We start from the raw sequence: 15,889 nt of genomic DNA, 5'->3' as shown, positions 1-15,889 counted from the left end.
TATCACACAAAATGCCACTGCTTAGAATGGCATTCTGGGCTAAAGCACAATACATAATGTACATCTTTCTGCAAGGCAATGGCTGGTACTGCCAGTCACATGACTCAATCAGCAAATCACATGACATTCATTATCAGTTACTGGATCTAGATGGCATCTGTGCTGTTTCTGGGATACAGAGTGGAACCTGTTTGTAGCTATAACTAACCATAAATTATATTATTGCTTTATTTTATATAATACTCATAGTTTACATTTTACAAAACTTGTTATATATTAAAAGTGAGTGCTGACGTGCTCTGCTACCTTCAAACTCACCCGTTTTTTTCCTATAAAACATTCACTTAGAGACAAACTTTAGATTGTCATATCTTTTTACTGGTGAAAAACATATATTGTTGCAGATATATATGCTCTTTTCATACATTGTCAATAAGCGTTTAAGATTACAATACTAATCTAGGCCTACATGCATAAATATGTTGGATTTTTCTGTTGAATTTATGAATTTTTTTAAATAGTGAATATTTAACAACAGAATCTTGAAAATAAGCTTAGCCCTTTGTACAGCTATTGTATATAAATGCCGTATTATCTTTTTGGTAGAGACTCACATCGAGTCAAATAAAATTATATTTGAGTATCTATAAAAAAGAATGACATAGCAGACAATTCATTTAGAAATGCTTTCAAGGAACAAAATACATGATTTTGCAATTGAAATCCTTAATATCTGACTATTTACAGAGGCAGTCTGTGAAGTCTGTGGGCATGGATTGTGCTCTGAAAAAGTCAAGCTAATTTACTGCTTCACAAGTCCATAATATAGTACATTAAGCTTTTTATGGCCTAAATGTAGCCTTGAGACTTAGATGGAAATACATTTTACCTGTGTAAATCATTTTGCCACTGTAGCACTTTCATATAACCTCGTATGAGCTACTCAAGCAACATGAATTTTATTGATAGCATGTTTCTTTCATTTCTTTGTGTATTTCTTTGGTTCATAAACAATGATGTTCTTCTGGAAAGGCACAGAAGTGTTCTAATGTGTCTTTGTTGATTTTTCACCAAATTAAATTATGTTAGCAAAAAAAAAAAACTGAGTGTGTGTGTGCGTGTGTGAGAGAGAGAGAGAGAGAAATGTTGAGGAACAACAAAGAAAAAAGAACAATGTTCTTGAAATAAATGAAAATCCAACTACCTGTACAAAATATTACATTTTACTCAATAAAATGAATGCAAATATAATGTTGAGCTGGCTAGTATATTTCAAAGCAAAGCATACATATATTGTTTAATGTATTTTTTCAAGCTTTTAATAAAATAAAATAAAAAAGAGACATTTTCTGAAAATATATGTGTTGAGAATTTCACATGATAATACAGTACAAAACCGAAAACTAATAATCTGAAATGCATAATGCTTCCTTTATTTTAATGTCTAAGGTATGCTGCTTTTTTTTTTTTTTTTTTTACATCATGAACCTTCTGATTTTAACTGTGTAAAGATTACAGGATTTAAAATATGAGCTACTATAACTGAAGAAATTGACACAACTAATATTTTTTAAATTTAGATATAATACAATCTGTTACTCATAGACATTTGTTGTACACTCAGCTTTTTATTTCATGCAGAATGTTTCATTGTATTCAAAAGAAAGATTTTTCATTGCAATGTCTTTTTCTCCTTATATAACATATACTTGAAGTATGCAGTTTGGCCAGAATTCAAGGCTGAGTTGAAGCAACTCCTTACACTGGCATTTCTGGAACTTGCTTTCATTGTGGTGGCTTTCAACCTCCTGCAGCTGCCACAACCTTGCAGTTGGGATTTCAAATTAATTGTATCTAGTGATGGCCATGCTGGTATATCACTGATATGGGCCACACACACTAACAAGTACCATCCTTTGCTCTTTCTTCTACTTAATAAGTGAGGTATTTGCAACTTCCCTTCCCTGCATGCAATGGGAGGCATCATTGCTTGAGGTGCGTCTGTCAGAGTAAGTCTAGGCATAGAACCACAGAACTAAGCACAGCAATCCCTGAGTGAGGTCATCATATGAGGGATTTCTCCTGTACCAAAGTGTCACAGGTGGGCAGTGGGCCACAGTGAGCAATACAAGGTGTTTCTGACAGAGCAAAGTATGGGACATGCTAGGCAATCTCTATGCCATTGTCCACCCCTCAGTCTGTGATTGCTGTATTGATCATAGGTTATGCATGTATCTCTCACCCCCTTTGTTTATTTACATCCCATGTCAAACTTCCTGTCTACCTGCTACTAAAGGCCTACCATTGTATGCTGTTGTCAGCTGGGGCTGTCTGATTACCAGCTTGATGCCCTATGCTGTTTGTGTCCTGCTGATATGATTCCTGCTGTAGTCCACTTGTGCTGTCTTTGGTATCCTCCTACATACCTGGATGCTTCATGTAACCATGCCATTCCATTATGAATCACTTTGTACCTCAGCTGTCTTGTGATCTAGATCAACTCTGTTGAGAAATGCCCTGTGGACTCCCCTTGCCATCTCCTGGGGGAGCCAGCCCATGGGACAGAGTATGTCATGTTGGATACTTTCTGAGCCTATCTGTATTCCCTGTTTGGATAAATGGCTGCATTGTTCTCAGCTGTACCCATACCTCTCAACTGTCCAGATTTTTGCAGAATGTCCAGATTTTTGCCTACTATTCCTGGTCTGTTTTTCATAAAATTGTGGTTTTCTGTCAAATCATTGGCAAATCATTGAGGACTGAAGTCAGAAAATAATGTCAGACAATTTAGTTTCAGATTTCATATCCTTCAGAAAATACATACTAATGCAAAACCTGTTATTCTATCAATTTTCTAATTTGTAAGAGCGATATTTAAAAGTGTCCCTATTTTTGGGCCCTTGTCCCCCCATTATTTGTGGCTTTGTCCAGATTTCTTGATGTAACAGGTTGAGAGGTATGGCTGTACCTGCTACGTTGCATGTACATTTGGTGACTATGTTTTCTGGTGGGCTGCTATGATACTTTGCTGGACTGATTGTGGACCACTGCTGGTGTTCTGGCTATCTGTTTTCTTGTTCTTACCTTACACATATGGGGTGTGCTGCAGTATGATGGGAGGACCATACTGTGCTTGCTTGCCTGTAGGTGTATTGTTGGGCCATGTGTATGAGCCTGTTTAAGTGTACATTCATAATTACCAAGGTTCACCTAAGCCATCATTATATATGCTCCCAATAAAGAAGCCTGCTTGCTTCATCTTGTGTTGCAGGCAACCATTGTTCCTCAGTGTCCTTTGAGGTTTTGTCTGCATCTTCTCACACTGGCTATGCCCTGCTTTCTCTGACTTTATGGATGTGTGGCTACAAGAATAGCATGTTAGCTTTCTGGACTATAACATGTGGAGTGATGTCTGTAGTGAACTGGGACAAGAAAGAGGACCTTAATTATATCTTAAGTTCTGTTTCCTTGTGTTTTATAAATCACCTTTAATTAGCCTGTTGTGTAATGTACAGGGTATTTTAAGCAATGTGTCTTTGTGCCATTCAAGCAGTTCCCACAGTTCCCACATCTGGCACATGTCTGGCCAGTGCCAGTGATTTGTGTAGGGTGACTTCCTACAGAGGCATCTTGTTGGTGATGCCGGATTCATCTTGTTGCCATAAATCATGATACTGATACAAAACACACAGAAATTGACTAAGATGTTATACAAATCTGCATTGTCACAGGCCATCAACTTTGTAGGGCATGCATTTGGATCGCTGAAGGAACATTTTCACTCCTAGATTCCCTGGGCGGCATGCTTCAGTATGCTCTAGAGACCTGTACCAAAATATTTGACATCCATGTAGTTGTGCAGATCATGGTGGCATGAAGGGAGCTAGAGCAGGGGGATCCCCACTGGAGGACTAAACAGACTATAGACAGCAAGGAAGGAGATGCCAAGTCAGGGATCAGAAGAACCATCTGCAGCAGAAACCTGTGTTATGCTGAGGAGGGTGCTTCCACTTTGGCAGTGGTAAACAGTTGGCATCTTGTCCACAGCTATGAGTTAGAGTAGGCAAAACAAAGATTAAAGGTGATTCATGCAATACCACACTCAGGCTATGCTGCATGTGGCACTGGCTGGTCACTTTGGACATCATATATTACCTAATTTGTGTAACACAACAGTGATAAGAGGGCAGAGTTGCCATCATCTACACAGGTGGGGTGGGATACACTGACTGGGAACAGCAATGACTACATTGATAGGAGGTAGAATGGACTAAGGATATAGAAGGGACTGTGTTATATGACTGGGTGATAGGGATTCTGGTTTTACTTAGTAGTGAGGGTTGGTGCTTCCAGAAGTGAGTCTTGGACATGAGAATATTATGTGCGTTTCTATTTTTATATGTACTTTCCTCACTATAGTTAGATTTCAAGCTAACACAGAATGATTAGACAAGACCGGGCATCCTTCAGTTTGGACTGAATGAACAGCACAAATCATTATCCATCAGGGATAGTTAGTGAGAAGTAAGAAGTTCATGCTGACGTTGCTCAAGGATTGATTTTCTAACTGCTATTATTTTGCCTCCATTTCTAAATAATGTTGCTACTTCATAGTAGGCTCTCTTGAGGTATATATTTATAAAAATGCTTGTATTTCCTGCTTTTAGAGAGAATTAATATGTAACATGTTTGCTTTCTATCTATATCAAAGTGCTGCCTATTAGCTGTGTAAAAATAAAATTGCTGTGTTTACTCAAGAATCTTTTGACTTTAGTGAATGTCCATCAACAGCAAGTCTAACCATATTTGAGAAAGATATAGACCCCAAAATGAGCATAGTTGCCACAGTCGGAAATTCAAGTCCAGCTCTGGTGAACTGACACTCAAAAGTATCTAAACATAATAGATATTTCAATGTAAGTTCCTCTTTGTTGTACAGAAGCAGGTGTCACTGTGACATGGGATTGGCTACAAGGAACACTTGCTTATATTATTGTATAGTTGAGATGTAAAGTTGGAATTTTTCCAAAACTGCCATATGTAACAATAAGTAAATTGCCTTTTGATGCAAAGATAGCACTGGACATGTTAAAAAGCAGACTGACAGGCAAAAAATAGAGTTTCAACCTCCTAATGTTGATTTGCATCCATGTTTAGTCTGGAGAGATATTACATTTTTAACTGTCTAAATGCAGGGCAAAAAGCAACAATCTGCCTGGATATGGTACCTTTATGTCAAAATGTATTGAATGCAGGAGATTGAATAAAAATCTGCATTAATATGGCAGTTACTCTGCCATGACCCTTAGAGTTGGCTAATTAACAGCATAACATTCCTGTGTAAAGTATGCAGAAACAATAAAATAATTTCCAGCATATTAAAAGTTGATTGCATAACGAATTCAGTAGTGTTAAGACTAATAAATCTGCAGACTGTAGGAGCATACAGGCTGTCACAAGTCTATCAGCATTAACTGAAAGTTGATGTGAACTGTATGCTGAGCACACTTTCTTCATAGTCTTTCCTAGAGGAATGAAATAAATGAAGGGAAACATGTTGTAAAGTGAACTGCCAGGTAGTGTTTACAAAAATAAGCAGTGGGTTAGAATGAGCTATCAATAGCTGAAGTAAAATGAGCCAGGTCTGTGATGTCTGAACAGTACGTGTGCCAAGAAATCTTCTGATTTTTACCAGATGTTAGCTGACAATATCTGTAGTAATGTGTAAAAGTACTTGCCTTCTTCTGGCAATTCTTAATTAAGTTCATTCCTTACTTATTGCATAATTTGTGTGAATGAATGAATGAATGAAATAAGTCGACTGGACTGTGCTTAATAAGTTCTTATTTTTTAGTTTTTGAAACAGTATGCCAGAATTGCACTTCAGAAAAACACTCCACAGTTCTTTTTCTACATGGACGTAATCATTTCTGTATTGTCTGCATAGCTATAGCACCCTGTGGCTGCATACCATGCTACACATCTGTCTCTTCTTGACATCTGATGTCTCCTGTACTAAAACAGAATTTGTTCTTTGCTTTAATGTGATATCAGCATGAAACAAAACTCCTAAATATCTTCGTATAAACACTTACATTTGTGGGTTAAAATAGATGTTTTCAATCTACATTTACAAGAATGATATTTCCAGAGGGTTTCTTACCTTTAAAGACATTCTGCCTCAACAACTGTGTACATGAAATAAGTTTGATAGCCTTCATGCCTCAGTCCACCATGGACAAAGCATCTGTAATACAGGTAAGCCTTTGATTTAAATTTATTTCATACATGTTATGGCTTACTTTTTTAATGAAAAAGATAAAATTTCAAGGGTAACATAGCAGATATGTGACAGGTAAATGTGGCAGGTAATGCAAAGTGCATTTTCCCAGGTTTGCCTTAACTTTACAGAAACTTTCACCAATGAGTAGTACTATTTTTATTTTATTTAGTATATTATTGTTAGATCAAGGTTTTTCATTGTACAGTAGTTATAAGACATTAGACAGGCTAAAGAATGAAATGGCTAGGACATGGTGTTTCATTTATGCATACATTTTAGAAAAGCAGAAACAAAGAATCTTCCACTGAATGTTAACCTTGCTGAAATAACAGTTTCTCAAGGAAAGATTGCAAACAGTTCTAGTTATGTTCCTTTCTCATGGGAAAGATAAAACCTTACACACTGTTCTTTGCACATACAAGACAAAACCTGAGACCAAGGTTAAAAAAAGTAAATAATTTACTGGACTGAAGCAATATAATATACTGTGTTCAGAATAGCAGTTCAGTGAAGCTTAGTAAGTTCACTCGACATGTTACCAGAGAACACTCGAGCATGAGTACAGAAAACAGGTCATCTAGAGACTATGTAAGTTTATGTTGTTCAGGACAATCAGAATATGATGTACAGCAACTTGAATTGTTTATCAGCACTGTTAATGAAGACAGTATTCGGATATTATGAACATCTAATAAAACCTTATTAAATAAACTACAGTGTTTGGAAAATTCATTCTTAAAATTGCACAAGACCTGAACCATAAGGGAGAGACTGATACCTATTCAGTACAAGCATGGGTAATTAAGACTTTCATTTCTCAGTCACATTGCATACAGTGTTTCCAGCTAACTATGGTACAATACGGTATTATCAAATCTTGCAATTATTTCAGAATAAGCATGCATTAACACATAGTTTCTAAGTAACTGTTATAAGAAGGATCACACATAAGTTGTTATGTCAAGTATTTTGCCAGTGCTTTAGCTATTAGGTTGAGGAAGAACAGACACTGTGGGTTACAAATTGTAATTAACATGTTGCTATGAGAGGTAAAATACTTTTGCATGGATTGAAAAATAAAAGTTTTATTGTTGCAAAATAATACTGTATGTGAGACCAGTACTGACAGATTTACTTGAAATGCATTAACAGCAATTGCTAATTTGTGCACATGAATGTGGAGTATTCTGAATTTAGGTGAAGACAATAATAAGCATACATTGGTGTATTTGATGCTGCAAATATTTTTTTAAGAGTATAACATGGCAAAATGAGTTTCAAACTTATTTTCTGACATGATTCAGGGTACCCCCACTCCAACATTAGGAAATGTATGGACAACTGTATGTGAACCTTCATTTTTACAAAGGGTGGTGACCAGTATATATATTTATGATTCATGGTACATTTTTAGGTGAAGTAAGGTATTCCCACTTATTTGATAGACAATACTTCCCATCACTCTGTAAAATGTTCTGCAAATATGTGAACGTATATATTTTTCTAAGAAAAAGCTATTCACATGAAATAACAAAATATATAAAAATATACATTTTGTAAGACAGATTTGCATTTGAGTTTTTTTCATAATGAGTAGTTTCCAAACCCTATTGATGAAGGATGTCACAAGGAAACGTTTTTAGTTATTAGTTAAATGACACGAGGAAAGTAGATGGAAAATGTTTACCTTTATATAGAGTGAAGACAGTTAAATTAGAGGAAATAAAAAAAAAACATGGAATTAAAGGTATTTGACCAAAAATACATAACAAGGGCATGACTACACTGTTAAAGGGATGGACAATATATCCAGCAAATGGTTAGGAATAGATTAGGCCTATTTATATTGGATTTAAATATGAACAGAATTCTAGATTGTTTTCTCCATTATCATTAAGAGATTCTTAAGCAAGTAGAAATATTATTTGAAACTTGAGTATAAATATATCAGAGTCATTAAGATGTGTCACAGATGGCATTTTTCTATCTCTGTATCCAGTCAGATGGTCAGCTAGAAATACTCGTCATAGTTTTATTTTGCAATGCTAGCAACTTACAGAATAGATCTGGTGAGTTTCTTCTCTGCAAAATAAGGGTATCAGTGATTACAATAACCTTATTGAATTCACAAAGCAATAACATTTTATTAAAATTTGACTAACCATGAAATATAGCTGCTTTAAAATATTCAGTATGGCAATTTTATTTTAGATGGAAATTAAATATGCCAAACTGAGACATTACCAGACAGTTTCTACAGTATGCACATCACGTGTATGGGATCCAAAGTAGATTTTATGGATTGCATCACAGCTGACATTATTAAGTCGTCGGCTTGAAGAGTAAAGTGACATTCTTATCACAAGTTATATCATTACCTGAAGAAACAAGTAATAAAAGTTAGTGGTAACCAAGATATGAAAAAAAAAATCAGACTTCTTTTGCTATACGTTTGTAATGCTTTACAAAATGATTTGTATATATGCAACAGTCACTAGTCATGGGAAATGAGAGAACAATGACTGGGTATTAAAGATTTTGCCTGAATACATTATAAGCAAAGAAATCTGATATAGTGACTGAAGATAACCATGTTTATAATTTCTATTTTCCCAGAGATATAATTTTTAGTGCTTATTAACTCTAAACTATAAGCACTGGATTAGTAATATGCTTTACAAACAAAGAAATTAACATAGGCCTACTGCCTTTAATAACAAGTAGCTGTGTTCAGGAAAAGAGAAATCACCTAAATTGTTTGTAGGTAAAACACAGCACTTAAATTTGGGCTTTTAAAAAATAAAGACATTCTGCCAGTATTTTGATGTGGTATCAGAAATTCGGTTATATAGTTTAGAAAATGTGGTTTTGTTTATAAGATTTGACCTAAGCATGACCACTGAGTTATCATGTATAGTCAAGCAAACTAAGATTATGGGTGGTAATCACAGTCTTGGGTTTTAACAGAAAATAGTGTCAATCTGTGAAAAGCGGCACTATGTAATTATGCAACTAAGGTTAGCGGAGGTCATTCATGCTGACTACAGAAAAGCAGAGGTGTTTTGTTAAACACACCTCCCTACAACAAAACGTAAAGTACTTAAGTGATAAGCATTAAGGGGAAAGCTATTACATAGTTAAAAGTGTCTTAGACATTGTCGTATCCATATGATTCATAGAGATAAATGTAAAAAGACCTAATTTCCATACAAGGCACACAAAGGACCCTGAGTTTACATTACATGACCATATTACCTGGGATTAAAGGAGTTTGGCAAATTAGTTAGGAGACTGTACTCTGTGAATCTTTAATGCCTATACTAAGTATACACCATTGTGAGTGAACAGACACCACAAGCATAACTCACCCCTTCTTCCTCCTAATTCTAGTTTTCCTAATGATTTTTCTCGTGACCTTAAATATTGAGGGGATTCATACAGGTTAGCACAAAGTGTAAACTACATGTACACTTATTGTAATCTTTCTGAGTGACTAGAAAGGACAAAAAATACGGTAAGGATGTTCTTGAATACAGATTGTGTACACTTAGTGGAGGTGTTAATGATTGTGGCCTGTAGACTTTTTAAAGGAAGGAGAAAATAAATAAAATATGGCAAAGTAATATGAAAAAGTTTAAAATGAGGTAAGATTCTTGTGTTCACTTCAAGAAATGTTTGATTCATACGATGGGCATATTACTACATGGGTACATTACTGTCATTGTAAAAGGGAAATAATTTCATAAGCAGTGGAAATGATTAGTGATCACTAAGAAAATGTATTTTGGTGTGTTTTAGTGATTGTGCATATGTGGTACCGGCACTGAAGTGGCAGGATGTTTTGTTGGCCACAGATATCTCTTTACTGGGAGATCCCCGAGTGTCACTGATTGTATAATGATCACAAAAATGTGGTAGAGGCTAATGAAAGGATGGGTTTGTTAAACAGCTTTGTCTACTATATTAATGTATTAATGTTAGTGCAATTATCACTTCAGCCCAACCTTTTTAGGCTGGACTCTGCACTTGTAATATTATTATACTAGTTGTGTCACATGACTTTTTTTTTTCTCAGGGTGGCAGGTGTTGCTTGACTGGTGATTGTGCTTTTGTGTTTGACTTTAGCATTGGAGCAGAGAAATGACAACTTCAATTCTTTTTACATGGTCAGCAAGCATCTACATGTTTTGCAAAGTAGATATAATACTCACAGCTCCATTTTAAGAACGAATGTGTGGACAGTACAGAAATTTGACAATGAATTGCAAGTAGGCTTCATTAGCATACACCTCTTCACATAATTTCTCATTTACATTTCATTACAGTTAATTTGCTTACATTAATTAGTGGCCAATGCATGTTACCATAACATTGCCTTTATGAATAGTTACCTAGCTAAGCCCATTGTCAGATAGATTGAGTACCCCTAATGCACCTGTGCTACGACTATCAATACCAGCCTAAAACAAAGGTTACCCACAGAATTATGATTTACACATTACCTGATGGGATAAATCAGATTTTTCACAGGGTAACTATTCTATATTATTGCTATGTTGATTAAGGTCTAAATAATAATTTTTGACCTTTAACAAGAGCACGACTGAATGACAAACGTTTGCTGACAAGAATATTTGATAAGAACTTTGATATATAACAAATGCACTTTGATATGTATAAGAATAATTATTTGAGATTAGACATATATTTTAAACATTTGAAATTATATTTTGATATTTAATATTTTGCCACTGAGAAACAGCAACTGACAAGATTGATAAGATTGCAATATTATTTAAATTCAATTTATCCATTTTTCTTATTTTCATTGTTTCATATTTAAAAAAAGAAGAGAAAAATAGGGTTGACCAGCAACTGACCATTGTTTAATATCAAAGTTTGTTTTGAAAAATTGCATAATAAGGGATGAAAAGTTGTTTGACCTGAGTATATTAAGTACATTTGGAGTTTTAATGTACTTTCCTAACTAAAATTTGAAGTCAGGCTGATATAAAAGGATTATACAGTTGCAGAATCCTTCAATTTGCAGTGACTGCGCAGCACAAATTGTGTTGCAAAGAATGCACAGCACAAATTGTGTTGCAAAGGGAAGTGAGAAGAGAGCAGCTGATACTGAGATTGATCAAGGATTGTTTTCGTAACTGCTGTAATTGTGCAAAACGTCCAGTGGGCTTTGAATGGGATGCTTTGTTCAGCTGAGGAAGTGTAACATTATCTGTCTGGTTATAGAAAGAGCGCATGACAACTCTTGGGACACTCCTTTCTGGTAAGCACTAATGATACAATTTGTCTTTCATTTGTAAATAATGTAGCTACCACACAGTAACTTGCATTTAATTATTAGCTTAAAAATGGTTGCATTTCCTGCTTTTAGAGACAATCAGTATGTAACATGCCTGGGTGTTATTTAGAAGAAAATGTCGCCTAATATATCTCTAAGAATGAAGTTGCTGTTTTTCAGTCTAAAATGTTCTAATTATACTAATTTTCCAACAAGCAAACTGGAAGAAAACGTACAAACTGTTGAAAAAACAAGCAGCAGGCAACCTTATGTCCGGAAAGCAAGCTTTAACCAAAAGAAAGCCAGGAACCAAAAATATCTCCTTAAACGCAAATATTTAATGTTACAAAAAAGAGCGTTTTCGCCGTGACTCCTGTCACGGCTTCATCAGAAGGAACACATTTAAAACAGTTAAAAAGCATCAATTTATATACTAAAACAGGAAGTGAACAAATAAATACATTTCCTGTAGCACCTCAATTCGCAAATTAGGTGTAAACGCCTGGAAGAATCTATTAGTTCTTTTAACAATAAAAACATAAGCTATGCATGTGTCAAAAAATAAAACTTAAATTACACGTAAACACAATAAATATGTTTAAAGTAAACATGACTTCATCTATTTTACTGTATATTTTAAAAAATTCATGACTACATCACCTCATAACAAAAGGGTCACCTGAAGTAACTCTTTAGTTTTAGTGTACTTGATATGTTGCAGTTTTCATTCAGACCAGGTGGTCTGAATGCATCCAAGTTTAACTGCCATATCAACTCTACATTTTCAAGAATAATTGAAAATGGACCTCCTCGAATCGTTGGAACAACCTGGTCAATACCCATAAAACTAAAGTTGTGACCTGGGTTGATGTTTACATGTTTGGCTAAAGCATTTTCCAAAAGTGGTTTTTTTATTGCATATGAGTGTTGATAAACCCTCTCTTTCAGTTTACGGTTAGTCTTTCCTATATAGAAGGATGGACAACAGTTACATAGAGCAATATAAACAACCGATTTTGAATCACAAGTAATCTTGTGGTGAATCAGGAACTTTCTCTTCCTTACTGTGAATGAGTTACCTGTTCTCATAAATTTACACATATTGCAGCAACCACATTTAAATGAACCCCTAAGTCTAGTAAAGTCATAAGAATTAGTTTTGTGTTGTAGTAACTCTTTGAGGTTACTACCTCTTCTATAAATAACAAAAGGACGGGCTCCTAACTTGTCAATTAAATTTGAGGAGTTAATTACTAAGGGCCAGTTTTTCAAAATAATAGCCCAAATATCCGTTGAGTTTAAATTGTATTGGGTAATAAAACTCAAAGGAAAACTCCTTCCCTGTTCTGAACGGGCAGTAAAATCATCATGCACAGTAGTTTCATTGTCTGTCAAAAGCCGAACAGGGTTGTATTGATCGAGCAAAGGTTTATAAACACCTTTGACTCGTTTAGAATCGACTTCATGAATAAGGTCATTAACTAGTGGTAAAGGATAGCCACGGTTTATAAAAAGGTCCTTTAAAAACTGACATTCAAGTCTGAAGTCTTCTAGTGTGCTGCACATCCTTCCTGCACGTACCAGCTGCCCCTTAACTATAGACTTTTTTTGTTTTGGTGGATGGGAGCTAGTGTAGTGCAGGAAGGAGTTGCAGTATGTTGGCTTTCTAAAGATCCTAGAAAAATAAACACTTTTATTAAGATCCTTTGCCAATCTCACATCAAGGTAGTCGACTTCCGTAGTTGAGAAATTGTGTGTAAATTTCAAAAACTCTGTAGTCGTGTTTAATGAATCAACAAAAGTTTTTGCCTCTTCTTCACTGCCATTAAACAGGATGAAAATGTCGTCCAAGAATCTAGTGTAGTACTTAACGTTCTGCACAAGATTCTCGTTGGACATTAAAAAGTGCTTTTCCCAAAAGGCTACAAATAAGTGCAACTGCAACTGCAAAATAAGTACTGCAACTCCTTCCTGCACTACACTAGCTCCCATCCACCAAAACAAAAAAAGTCTATAGTTAAGGGGCAGCTGGTACATGCAGGAAGGATGTGCAGCACACTAGAAGACTTCAGACTTGAATGTCAGTTTTTAAAGGACCTTTTTATAAACCGTGGCTATCCTTTACCACTAGTTAATGACCTTATTCATGAAGTCGATTCTAAACGAGTCAAAGGTGTTTATAAACCTTTGCTCGATCAATACAACCCTGTTCGGCTTTTGACAGACAATGAAACTACTGTGCATGATGATTTTACTGCCCGTTCAGAACAGGGAAGGAGTTTTCCTTTGAGTTTTATTATCCAATACAATTTAAACTTAACGGATATTTGGGCTATTATTTTGAAAAACTGGCCCTTAGTAATTAACTCCTCAAATTTAATTGACAAGTTAGGAGCCCGTCCTTTTATTATTTATAGAAGAGGTAGTAACCTCAAAGAGTTACTACAACACAAAACTAATTCTTATGACTTTACTAGACTTAGGGGTTCATTTAAATGTGGTTGCTGCAATATGTGTAAATTTATGAGAACAGGTAACTCATTCACAGTAAAGAAGAGAAAGTTCCTGTTTCACCACAAGATTACTTGTGATTCAAAATCGGTTGTTTATATTGCTCTATGTAACTGTTGTCCATCCTTCTACATAGGAAAGACTAACCGTAAACTGAAAGAGAGGGTTTATCAACACTCATATGCAATAAAAAAAAACACTTTTGGAAAATGCTTTAGCCAAACATGTAAACATCAACCCAGGTCACAACTTTAGTTTTATGGGTATTGACCAGGTTGTTCCAACGATTCGAGGAGGTCCATTTTCAATTATTCTTGAAAATGTAGAGTTGATATGGCAGTTAAACTTGGATGCATTCAGACCACCTGGTCTGAATGAAAACTGCAACATATCAAGTACACTAAAATTAAAGAGTTACTTCAGGTGACCCTTTTGTTATGAGGTGATGTAGTCATGAATTTTTTTAAAATATACAGTAAAATAGATGAAGTCATGTTTACTTTAAACATATTTATTGTGTTTACGTGTAATTTAAGTTTTATTTTTTGGACACATGCATAGCTTATGTTTTTATTGTTAAAAGAACTAATAGATTCTTCCAGGCGTTTACACCTAATTTGCGAATTGAGGTGCTACAGGAAATGTATTTATTTGTTCACTTCCTGTTTTAGTATATAAATTGATGCTTTTTAACTGTTTTAAATGTGTTCCTTCTGATGAAGCTGTGACAGGAGTCACGGCGAAAACGCTCTTTTTTGTAACATTAAATATTTGCGTTTAAGGAGATATTTTTGGTTCCTGGCTTTCTTTTGGTTAAAGCTTGCTTTCCGGACATAAGGTTGCCTGCTGCTTGTTTTTTTCAATTTTCCAACAAGGGCAGGTAGCCAGATGTTGTTGGTGCTTACCGTTACACTGTTCAATCCCTCACCTGTTCCTGTGGCAGTAGCACCAGGTATTCCATAGGCATACAGATGTTGAACTTTCAGGATTTATTGTATGTTGGCTGACATAGGTCATGGTGCTGTATTACCACAGTGTTAATACACCCTGCAACTCTGCCACCACCTCATGGTACTTGCCATGTGGTGTATGCCACCTGCTCATAACCTCCTCAGGGCTCTGCACTCTTTTGCGCAAAGTGGTTGTTTCTGTCTAACTTTGATACCCATTTCTGGTTGCATTACTTCTGCCTAGTTTTGATGCCCATTTCTGGTTGTATTACTTCTACCTAGCTTCGATGCACATTTCTGGTTGTATTACTTCTGCCTAGCTTTGATGTCCATTTCTGGTTGTATTACTTCTGCCTATCTTTGATGCTCATTTCTGGGTGTATTACTTCTGCCTAGTTTTGATGCCCATTTCTGGGTGTATTACTTCTGCCTAGTTTTGATGCCTATTGCACTCACACTTTTGTCAGTCACGTACTCCCACAGTGCTACACATGATAGCTGCTTACTTCCTGTCATGCCCCACCTTGTGGTGCACATCATTTTATAATACTTGTTTGTCACACTTGTATATCACATTTGTGTTGCTATTACATAACTAATTGCTTTTCACTCCTCCAGGGCTTGTACTGCAAACTAGTGTAGAACAACCTACTGATAACTGTCTTTGCTTTGTTCTGTTTATCATTTTTGCTCTTATTTTCTTTATTTTATTTTTGCTTCTATCCATTTATATTCATATTTTATGCAGTAACACCCACAGAGCTGGATGTGATGTGACAATGCCCACCAAAGTGTACACTTGTCTCTCCATCACCTACTGCATCCCTATAAGCCTCTATGGTT

The sequence above is a fragment of the Protopterus annectens genome, chromosome 13.part0 (genome assembly GCF_019279795.1).
Source record: "Protopterus annectens isolate FY-2018-M chromosome 13.part0, PAN1.0, whole genome shotgun sequence".
Lineage (NCBI taxonomy): Eukaryota > Metazoa > Chordata > Ceratodontiformes > Protopteridae > Protopterus > Protopterus annectens.
This window is presented reverse-complemented; position numbering follows the sequence as displayed.